This window comes from Babylonia areolata, chromosome 12, assembly GCF_041734735.1.
Source record: "Babylonia areolata isolate BAREFJ2019XMU chromosome 12, ASM4173473v1, whole genome shotgun sequence".
In the NCBI taxonomy this organism is placed as follows: domain Eukaryota; kingdom Metazoa; phylum Mollusca; class Gastropoda; order Neogastropoda; family Buccinidae; genus Babylonia; species Babylonia areolata.
This window is the reverse complement of record NC_134887.1, coordinates 30,534,436-30,547,277: the sequence shown is the minus strand read 5'-3', so window position 1 is coordinate 30,547,277 and position 12,842 is coordinate 30,534,436.

Sequence of the window (12,842 nt, the reverse complement as noted above, 5' to 3'; positions counted from 1 at the left end):
TGGCACCAGAGCTATAGCAATTAATCATGACATAACTATATTTCTTAATTAAAAAGCTTTATATAAACATAGAGCCAAATTACGTATAAGTCCGTCATCTGTAGATGCCATCAGCAGATTAAATCGAAATGAACATGGATATATATATTTCTTTGGGATAAATTTTTCACGAAGAACACACAAAACAGGGCATTTCAAAACAAAGTGTACTTCATCTTCTATCGACTCTTTACACAATGGACAAAAGAGATCAGAATTGTGTACACTTTTATATCGGTACCTGTGGGTGTTTATTTCCGATATACCAAGTCTAAATCTTGCCAAAATAAATCTGAGATGTCTATCCATATTAAACAAGAGATAATTCTTCACTAAATGAGTAGAAACATAACCCCTGTATGTACTAAACCTTTCACTAGACTGAATATGGAGAGAGAGAGAGAGAGAGAGAGAGAGAGAGAGAGAGAGAGAGGCATTTTTAATGTCATCAACGATACGATAACAATTTCAGAAAAAGAGACAGACAGAACTCAGAAATGTTCCAACATGTACCGGCCTTGGGTTGAGAATTTCCAGAGGTAATGATTTTCTTTCTTTTAACACACACACACACACACACACACCACACACACACACAAACGAAACAACATAATTATTATACATAATCAAGTTGTGTGTGTAAATGCGTACGTCAGCCAGTAAAAAACCACTTTCCATACATTTCAGTCTAACATCATCATCTTAGATGAACAGACTATAAATGAATAAACGAACGAACGTTCAGGTTATATTTTGTTCCTATTGTCTGAAACGCAAAGTACCCTGTATTTGATGCTCTCTCTCTCTCTCTCTCTCTCTCTCACACACACTTTGTACGTTTCCTTAACAGCAACGTACTACAATGTACCTATCACCATCAACATCATGACCTCAGATCTAAACGTACGTCACAAAATCCGACGTCATTGCTTCTGACCACACAAACTCGTCTGATTCATTTGTGCAGTCTCTGTGGACACAACCACTCAACTTTGCTACTGTAACATAAAAGGGGGAATTCAGAATTAACCCGAATAACATCACACGAGAACTTAAATTTTTTTTTAAAAAAGAGTGACAAAGAAAACAAACAAAGAAGTAGGGGGGAAAAAACCCTACAAATCACATTATCTTAGACAACATTGTCCCAACTTCAGCTGGACACCAGATCTTCAACAGTTGGGCGAAAAGAAAAGAAAGAAAAGGAAGAAAAGACAACTGATTCGTCAGACTTCCACTTCGAAATCTCAGCTTTTTTTGTGTGAAACCTCTTTACAATGGCTGTCCACATAAAAACTGTGGATAATTTCCCAAAAATCAAAGCGCGACTTGAGCGTATGCAGAAAGACTATCAGAAAGAGCAGAAACTTCTTGGTCAGTTGTTGGTGAAATATTCACCTCTCCACAAGGTGCAAGGCTTATCCGACATCTCCTTTGAACGAAGGAGGCAGATGATTGAACAGAAGAAACGTCAGACCAACGAGAGATTGATGAAAGAATGGGAGAAACGACATCCGAATGTGAGTTGGTTTTGTGTGTGTGTGTGTGTGTGTGTGTTTGTGCGTGCGTGTGAGGGATGTGTGTGGTAGTATCAACCTCAAACTAACCGCCGCCTCCTGTTTTTCTTTTCTTTGTTTCTGTTGTTGTTGTTTACACTGTCTTTTGAGAATGGACATGGACCCGAAGAGAGACGGAGAAGCTGGAGCTGACTTTACATTTCAGCGAAGTCAACACTTGTTGGCAAGTTGCCTGGTCTCTCCAACCATGTATATTTCCGGAGTATCTGTGTATCTGTACGCCAACAGGCTGGGTTCTCCAACCATGTATGTTTCCGGAGTATCTGTGTATCTGTACGCCAACAGGCTGGTCTGTTCAACCATGTATGTTTCCGGAGTATCTGTGTATCTGTACGTCAACGGGTTGCTCTCTCCAACCATGTATGTTTGCAGAGTATCTGTGTATCTGTAAGCCAACAGGCTGGTCTCTCCAGCCATGTATGTTTCCGGAGTATCTGTGTATTTGCACGTCAGCAGGCTGCTCTCTCCAACCATGTATGTTTGTGGAGTATTTGTGTATCTGTACTCCGACAGGCTGGTATCTTCAACCATGTATGTTTGCGGAGTATCTGTGTATCTGTACGCCAACAGGCTGGGTTCTCCAACCATGTATGTTTGCGGAGTATCTGTGTATCTGTACTCCGACAGGCTGGTCTCTCCAACCATGTATGTTTGCGGAGTATCTGTGTATCTGTACGTCAACAGGTTGCTCTCTCCAACCATGTATGTTTGCGGAGTATCTGTGTATCTGTACGCCAACAGGCTGGTCTCTTCAACCATGTATGTTTGCGGAGTATCTGTGTATCTGTACGCCAACAGGCTGGGTTCTCCAACCATGTATGTTTCCGGAGTATCTGTGTATCTGTACGCCAACAGGCTGGGTTCTCCAACCATGTATGTTTGCGGAGTATCTGTGTATCTGTACGCCAGCAGGCTGGGTTCTCCAACCATGTATGTTTGCGGAGTATCTGTGTATCTGTACGCCAACAGGCTGGGTTCTCCAACCATGTATGTTTGCGGAGTATCTGTGTATCTGCACGTCAGCAGGCTGCTCTCTCCAACCATGTATGTTTGCGGAGTATCTGTGCATCTGTACTGGACAGGCTAGGTTCTCCAACCATATATGTTTGCGGAGTATCTGTGGATCTGTACGTCAGGGCTTGTTGGCAAGTTGCCTGGCCTCTTCAACCATGTTTGCTGAGTATCTGTATCCACCATCACAAAGTAAAACATGAGAAACCTGCACAGTTGATCACACTATTCACACTTGGAGTGATGGCCTAGAGATAACGCGTCCACCAAGGAAGCGAGAGAATCTGAGCGCACTGGTTCGAATCATACCGGCAGTCCCCCTCCACTAGACTCTAGTCATTCGCATGAGACGATAAACCGAGGTCCCGGGTGCAGCATGCATTTAGCACACGTAAAAGAACCCACAGTAACAAAAGGGTTGTTCCTGGCAAAATTCTGTTGAAAATTCCACTTTGATAGCAGAACAAATGAAATTGCAAGCAGAAAAAAAGGGATGGCGCTGCCAGTGCAGTGACGCGCTGTCCCTGGGGAGAGCAGCCCGAATTTCACACAGAGAAAAATCTGTTGTGACAAAAAGAGTAATGCAATACAATACAATACAATACAATGCAATGCAATGCAATACAATACAATACAATACAATACAATACAGTTCCACCCCCTACACCATCAACAGGTCGTCGCCGTCGACTCCAAATCCATGGTGCGCGGAGGAATAACACGACTTGAAGAAGAAGGGGAATTGACAGGAGGAGCAGGAGGGGATCAAGCGTCCACCAAAGCCACCAGCATCTCCACATGCAGCCGTGTCCCGACCCGGTTCGTGCACCAAACCCGACTAGCCGCATGGAGAGCCACCCGCTTCAAGAGCACCAGCGGCCTGGTGAACGACAGTTACCATGCCGACGATGAAGAGCCCATCCAGGGTCTGGAGTACAAGGACTTCTTGCAGCAGTTGGCTGTCAAACGTACAGGAGATAACAAAGACATGGTAAGATTTTGGATCAATTCTTCTTCTTCTTCTCCTTCTTCGTTCGTGGGCTGCAACTCCCAGGTTCGTATATTATTGCACGAATGGGCTTTTACGTGCATGACCGTTTTTACCCCTGCCATGTAGGCAGTCATACTCCGTTTTTCGGAGGTGTGCATGTTGGGAATGTTCCTGTTTTCATAACCCACTGAACGCTGACATGGATTACAGGATCTTTAACGTGCGTATTTGATCTTCTGCTTGCATAAACACACGAAGGGGGTTCAGGCACTAGCAGATCTGCATATATTAACTTGGGAGATTCGGAAACATCACCCATACCCCACCAGACGCCGTTACCGAGATTTGAGCCCAGGACCCTCAGATTGATTCATTGAAAGTCCAACGCTTTAACCACTGGGATATTGTGCCCGTCTTGTATCAATTAATCGTTCACTCCCGAACACGGAATATGGCTGCCTGCATGGCAGTAGGGAGGGGGAAAAAAGAAGGAAAGAAAAAAGATCATGCATGTAGAAGCTCACAGTGCCACTCTTGTTTCCTCGACTGAATTTCGGTGAAGAAAGTTATCTGTCGTCGTTATTTAGGTTAAGTCATCATCGTCAGTCGTTCTGTCAGCCTGTTATCATTATCATCACTGTAATCATCATAATCCTAGAAATAAAATATATGCTGGGTGTTAAACTGGGGGGTCATTTCATTATTTCATCGTATTTATTTATTTATTCATTTATCTTCTTCTTTTTTTTTTTCTTCTTTTTTTTTGCCCATTTTTTAAATCGAAGTTTCCCCTTGAAGAATCAAGAAATGTTTGACAAAGCAGTTTCACTCAAAGGGATGTAACTGTCAACAAGAATCGCAAGTGAGCCGAAGACTAAGAGTGAGTTGCGTACCTTAAACTGAGTGCTGGGTTCTGAGTGCCTCCAGTGAAGCGACACGTCACACAGTGTGGCTAACTCCAGTGGAAGGCAGGCAGTCAGGATTGAGGGCAGTCTTTCACTGTGCGTCTCCAATCAAAGGGGGCAAAGTGTTATATATATATATATATATATATATTTATATATATATATATATATATATATATATATAACGACTTCAGTATGAAAAATAAAACTGACAGATAGATAGAAGATAAATTGCTAGATAGCTGGGGACAGAGCAGTTCTTGAGAGACCAGTTGGAAATTTTACAGAACAAGATTCAAGATTTTTTATTCCAGAAAGTCCCCTTGGGCCTTGGGGCACATGAAAAAAAAAAAAAAACAGGCAAAAGGCAAACAATACATGGCGACAATGTATGTGGCAGTGTTACACAGTACATGACGGATGATTCCGAATGCGTTGGAGTTTATGAAGTTTATAATTACAAGTCAGTTTCAGTTTCAGTTTCAGTAGCTCAAGGAGGCGTCACTGCGTTCGGACATATCCATATACGCTACACCACATCTGCCAAGCAGATGCCTGACCAGCAGCGTAACCCAATGCGCTTAGTCAGGCCTTGAGGGAAAAAAAAGGTGAATAAATAATAGATAAGCTTACACAAATAAATAAATAAATAATAACTATAATGTTAAAAAAAAGGTAGTAGTAGTAATAATAATAACAATAAATTAATAACAATAATAAATAAATAAATAAATAAGATAACACTGATGATAAATAAGCAAATAGATGTAAAACATGAAGACACACATTTACATATACACCCACACATGCATAACAGATATGCACCGAACATGCAGTTTCACAGATATGAAAGCACAGTTAAATACATATAAACGTACGTGAGCTCCAACACAAACACACACACCACACACATTACCCTGCACCTCCTCTACCCCCCTCCTCCACACACTCATTTATAGTCTACGTATCGCAGCTTCCACGGAACACACACACACACACACACACACACACACACACAGATGAACACTTACTTGTACAAGCACACACACATATGCCCCATATCTCCACACACAGATATATATATATATATATATATATATATATATATATATATATATATACGTTCCAATATCCTGTTGCTCCCACAGTGTGGGCATGCATACACTCACATACCTCATCCTCTACCCCACCTCCCCCTGCACCCCCACCTCACACACACACACACACACACACACACACACACACACGCACGCACGTGCACAGAACTCTACTGACACTTGTACTTGTGTACACTTACACTCTCGCGCATGCACAAACGCACTCAAAAATACAGACCCACATATGCACACAAACACACACACACGCACAGAGGCTGCCACTGATTGGCCGCAAGAGGGATGGGAAAAGATCTCTGATGCCAAGAACGTGGCGTCTAGTGTGTTGCTCAGTCTATTGTATTTGGAAAAGCCCACAGAGACTCTGTTCCGTTTTGAAGAAATTTGCGCAATGTTGGTTTGGAAATGATGCCGATATTTGTTTGATTTGCAAAGCATCGTGCTCTACCTTTAGACGATGTTAGACTTACGGCCACTCCCTCTCTCTGCTTTTATTTCTTTGAGGCGATCGATGGTGTGATGGCCTTGTACCTGTTCTTTTTGATATTCTTTGACTTTTCTGAGGATTTCCGATTTTCCTAGATGTAGGCCGCTCGTTGGTGTTGCGTTACCAGCAAGTCTGTCAGCTCGCTCATTTCCCTTAACACCTACATGTCCCGGGCAGTATGACCATGTGAGTTTTTTAATCTGAAAGTTGCGCATTGCCTTATGCCACTCTGGGCTTCCCATTCCGTTTTCAATTTTCTGTATGAGGTTCATTGAGTCTGTTAGAATCATGGCATGTTGGTTTCCAGGCGTATGGATGGACGCTAGCAACTGGAGGGCATGTGTCACAGCTTCAACTTCCATCATTAGGAGGTTGTGACTTTGTAGGCAGCATTCTCTTCCCTAGCTGTTTTTCCATTTTGTTTCGCAGTGAATCCCCAACCGGATTGGTCTTTGGTGACTGAGCCATCTGTGTATATGATGATGTCCTCTTCTTTACTGTTTTCTTCTATGAGTAGCTTCACTTCCGCATCAGTTTTGCCCTCTGGCCATTCCCTACAATGTCTTCCTAGTGTGAAATGGCTGTGTTGAATAGATGGTTCAGGTTTTCAGGGTTTTTCTCCCATTCTTTTGTTTCTTTCAGGTCTTGTAGTCGGCATACTAGCTGGATTGTGTCTTCTGCTTGCCCCATCCATGATCTTCCTCGTCCTAGGCAGCTGCCTTTTGGTTCTTTGACTGCGTCATGCAGTGGGTTTTGAGGGTTTTCTAATGCTTTGAAGTAGGTCTTGACCTGTTCTAACTTGTTTCTGGCCTGCACTGAACGAAGGTCAAGCAGGTATCGCATGGTTTCTGTGGGCGTGTCTTTTGTTGTTCCAAGGATCAGCCTCATAGCTTCATTTTGATCTCTTTCTAATTTTAGGAGGTTGCTTTGAGACGGTGTTGTTAGCCCAAGTCCGTAGTCGATCACACTGAGGACGAGTGATTGGTATAGCAGGAAGAGGTGGCGTTGTTCAATACCTTTGGTTGCCATTGCTTTTAAGACTGAAAGGCCCTTTTTGCATTTGAGAACAGTATTTTCCGTATGTTTTCTGAAGGTCAGCATCCTGTCAAAGTGTATTCCTAGGTAGCGTAGGCATTCAGTTTTCTCGATCTGAATCCCATCGAGTGACACAGAAGGTGGTGATTTGCTTGCGGTTCTGATGTTGAGGGTGCACAGCAACATTTGGGCTTTCGCTGGATTGATGGAAGATCCTGTGTCTTTGCACCATTGAGCAATATTGTTTAGTTGTTTCTGGACGGCTTTAGTTCTTTCCTGAGCATCTTTCGAAGTTTTGAAGACCAGGCCATCATCCGCAAGGGTAAGCATCCGAGCTATTCCATTGTTGTTTAAGTCTGCAAGGCCCTTCGTGTAGACATTGTAGAGGACAGGAGAAAGCGGAGACCCTTGTGGCAGTCCCATGGATAGTTTAGAAGGTGCAGACATCCAATCTCCGAGGCGTAGGACGACGGTTCTTTCCTGAAGCGCTGCTGCTATCCATCTTGTCAGTGTCAAACTTAATTACAAGTCAGCATCCACCATATCAATCTGAATCAGTCCATCAACTATGATTATAACTATCCACCATATCAATCTGAATCAGTCCATCAACTATGATTACAAGCATCCACTATAAAAGTCTCAATCAATCCATCAACTATAATTATAGATATCCACCATATCAGTCTCGATCAATCACTCAACTATGATTATAAGTATCCACCATATCAGTCTCGATCAATCCATCAATACGATTATAAGTATCACCATATCAGTCTCAATCAGTCCATCAACTATGATAAAAAGTATCCACCATATCCGTCTCAATCAGTCCATCAACTATGATTATAAGTATCCACCATATCAATCTCAGTCAGTCCATCAACTATGATTATAAGCATCCACTATATCAGTATCAATCAATCAGTGGTCAGGTCATGTCAGGTCATCAGATCTGCTACTGGTAACCTGTAATCCAGTACAACCTGTTCAGGGTCGGGTTGCCGACGACTAAACCGGCACTCCCACCGCTCCCTTCCGGGACTGCTGAGGCGGGTGGCTAGACACCCTTATGGAATTAAAAACGAGATCCATAAAAGGGCGACAGCTCAGGAGAGTCACTGACGGCCATCTAGCTCCACCGTGCTGTGTGCATGCCACACGCAGTTGGCTCCCGGGGTGTGTCTACCCATGCATGCGAAGTCTGGATCCGGCAGAATCTGCGGAAGAAACCTATCGGTTCAACGGAGAGGAAAGCGGTTACAGCAACGCACTGTGGTGTGCAGAGAGCAAGATGAGACGCTGAAAGAATATCTTGGTCATCCACTGCATCCGTGCTCATCCTCCAGTCGTCTGGACTTAGTCTTGCCACTGGAAATTGGTGGACCCGGACGAGAGAGTGAGGTCGACGTTGCGCAACTCCTCTTCACTTTAAACAAACTCATCGCGCAAGTCATCAGTCATCCTTAATGACCTTTCATCCTTCATCATTTCATTACCCCCAAGTCCTATGGCGACAGGCGAGCGACGAAACGACAGGTGTGGGTACACTGGCAGTCGCAGCCGCAGACCTGCACGCAGGCGGCTCAGGCCATAGGGTCGTTCTTCGTCGACAGGAGCAGCGATGGAGCTCGGCAGCCGTCTGAGCGTCTGAGCAGCCCTCTTTAGGAATGCACTGCTCACCTCCCTGGCATGAGGAATGGGCTAGAAAGGGTGCCCTAAAAATTGCCTGCTCCATATCACCCTGGCCAGAATACCGCGGCTGGCGGGGACCCTACATCAGCGGTCGAAACAAAGAGAAAGAAAAGAAAAAAACAAGGATCGTTCCTCTCACCATTGGTGCTTGGAACATAAGGACTCTCCTGGACAGAGATAACGCGGACAGACCCCAAAGGAGAACGGCACTAGTTGCATCCAAACTCGCCTGATACAACATCGACATCGCAGCCTTGAGTGAGACTCGGCTTGCAGGCGAAGGCGAGCTCTGTGAACGGGGATCTGGTTACACCTTCTTCTGGAGTGGACGAGGAAGCGAAGAGCGACGTGAGGCTGGCGTTGGTTTTGCAGTAAAAACAGCACTTGTCAGCAAGCTAGCTGGAATCCCAAAGGGAGTCAACGATAGGCTTATGACCATGAAACTCCCACTGGCATCTGGCCAGAAGCATCTCACCATTGTCAGTGCCTACGCCCCAACCATGACCAACCCAGATGAAGTGAAGGCGAAATTCTACGAGGACCTTCACTCTGTCATTGCTGCCATCCCTAAAGCAGACAAGCTCATCATTCTTGGGGACTTCAATGCTAGAGTTGGCTCTGACTACATCTCCTGGGATGGAGTGATTGGAAAGCATGGTGTGGGCCACTGCAACCCAAATGGATTGCTTTTGCTCCAGACCTGTGCAGAGCACGACCTGCTGATAACCAACACAGTTTTCTGCCTCCCTACCCGTAACAGTACGTCATGGATGCACCCTCGCTCAAAGCATTGGCATCTCATCGATTATGTCATCGTCAGGAAAAAGGGACAGGCAAGATGTACGTGTAACAAAGACCATGTGCGGTGCCGAGTGTTGGAGAGACCATCACCTTGTAGTCTCGAAGCTGAATTTTCGAATCCAGCCCAAGAGACACCCCCAAGGCCAGAAGGCTCCAAAACGGCTCAACATCGCTAAGCTGAAAAACATCACCATCAAACAGTCCTTTGTGGAGCTGCTGGAAGATCGTCTGGAATCCGCCTCTCTGGACAACCAGAATGTGGAGTCTGACTGGAGGACCCTGCATGAGCTGATCTATAGTACAGCTTCAGAGACCCTGGGACCCATGACCAGAAAGCACAAAGACTAGTTTGATGAAAACTGCGATGAAATCAAGCAGCTTCTGGATGAGAAACGCCGTCTGCATCAAGCCTACATGAGCAACCCAAAGTCCATCAACTATGATCATAAGCATCAATCTCAATCAATCCATCAACTATGATTATAAGATTCCACCATATCATTCTCAATTAATACAACTATGATTATAAGTATCTACCATATCAATCTCAATCAATCAATGAATTATGGTTATAAAAATCCACAATATCAGTCTCAATCAATCCATCAACTATGATAGTAATTATCCATCATATCAGTCTCAATCAATGCATCAACTATGGTTATCAGTATCCACCATATCAATCTCAATCAGTCCATCAAGTATGATTACCAGTATCCACCATATCAATCTCAATTAATCCATCAACTATGTTTATAAGTATCCACCATATCAATCTCAATCAATCCGTGAACTATGATTATAATTATCCACCATATCAGTCTCAATCATTCCATTAACTATGATTATAGGTATCCACCATATCAGTCTCAAGAAAATCATCAACTATGTTTATAAGTTTCCACTATACCAGTCTCAATCAGTCCATCAGCTATGACTGTAAGTATCCACCATATCAATCTCAATCAATCCATCAACTATGATTATAAGTATCCACCATATCAATCTCAATTAATCCATCAACTATGATTATAAGTATCCACCACATCAATCTCAATCAATCCATGAACTATTATTATAGGTATCCACCATACCAATCTGAATTAATCCATCAACTATGATTATAAGTATCCACTATATCAATCTCAATATCCACCATATTAATCTGAATTAATCCATCAACTATGATTATAAGTATCCACCATATCAATCTCAATCAGTCCATGAAGTATGATTATAAGTATCCACCATATCAGTCCAATCAGTCCATCAACTGTGATTATAAGTATCCACCATATCAGTCTCAATCAGTCCATCAACTATGACTATAATCATCCACCATATCAGTCTCAATCAATCCATGAACTATGATTATAAGTATCCACCATATCAGCCTCATTCAGTCCATCAATTATAAGTATCCACACATGAATCTGAATCAACTATGATCATAAGCATCTATCTGAATAAATCCATCAACTACGATTATAAATATCCACCATATCAGTCTCAATCAATGTATCAAGTATGATTTTCAGTATCCACCATATCAATCTCAATTCATCCATCAACTATGATTATCAGTATACACCATATCAATCTCAATCAATCCATAAACTATGATTACAAGTATCCACCATGTCAATCTCAATAAATCCATCAACTATGATTATAATTATCATCCATCAACTATGATTATAATTATCCACCATATCAATCTCAATCAATCCATCAAATATGATTATCAGCGTCCACCATATCAGGTTCAATCAGTCCATCAAGTATTATTATAAGCATCCATCTCAATCAATCCATCAACTATGATTACCAGTATCCACCATACCAGTCTCAATCAATCCATCAACTATTAGTATGATTATAAGTATCCACCAGATCAGTATCAATCAGTACATGAACTATGATTATAAGTATCCACTGTATCTGTCTGGCCAAAAACGTGTTAGAGTAACTTCCCTTGCCGATGCAGGCAAACGCTGTTGTGTGTTCATTAGTAGTGAGTATGGTTATGTGCTCATTATAAGTAGTTGACTGTGTTTTCATTGTATTCAAGAAGGTGTGGGTTTCTTTTCATTTTCATTGTACAATTGTCTTCATTGATTTTTTGTATGTTTTCCTGTTGACCCTCAGAAATGTGACAATGACCCTCAAACATTCCAGTCAAAGGGTCACAGTGACCCTCAAAAAATCAGGCCCATTGGGAACACTGCACTATGATTATAAGCATCCACCATATCAATCTCAATCAATCCATCAACTATTATTATAAGTACCTACCATATCAGCCTCAAACCATCCATCAAATATGATTATCAGTATCTACCATATCAGTCTGAATCAGTCCATCAACTATGTTTATAAGTATACACCATGTTCATCTCAATCAGTACATGAACTATGATAATAAGCATTCACTGTATCAATCTAAATGAATCCATCAACTATGATTATAAGCATCCACTATATCAGTCTCTACCAATCCATCAGCTATGATTGTAAGTATCCACCATATCAATCTCAATCAACCAATCAGGTACAATTATAAGTATCCAGCATATCAGTCTCTATCAATCCATCAACTATAATCGTAAGTATCCAGCATATCAGTTTCAATCAATCCATCAACTATGATTATCAGTATCCACCATATCAATCTCAATAAATTCATCAACTATAAGCATCCACCATATCAGTCTCAATCAGTCCATCAACTAAGGTAAAAAGCTTCCACTGTATCAGTCTCAAGCAATCCATCAGCTGTGGATCATGATTATCAGTATCCACCATATCAATCTCAATCAATCCATCCACTATAATTTTAAGCATCCACCATATCAGTCTCAATCAATCCATCAACTATGATTATAAGTATCTACCATATCAGTCTGAATCAATCCATCAGCTATGATTATAAGTATCCACCATACCAGTCTCAATCAATCCATTAACTATGATCAAAAGTATTCACTGTATCAGTCTCAATCAATCCATCAACTATGATTATAACTATCCACCATATCAATCTCAATTAATCCATCAACTATGATTATAAGTATCCACCATATCAATCTCAATAAATCCATCAACTATGATTATAAGTATGCACCATATCTCAAGAGGGCAAACACACGGCTTATATTATATATTGACATAAGTTTACGTTTGGGT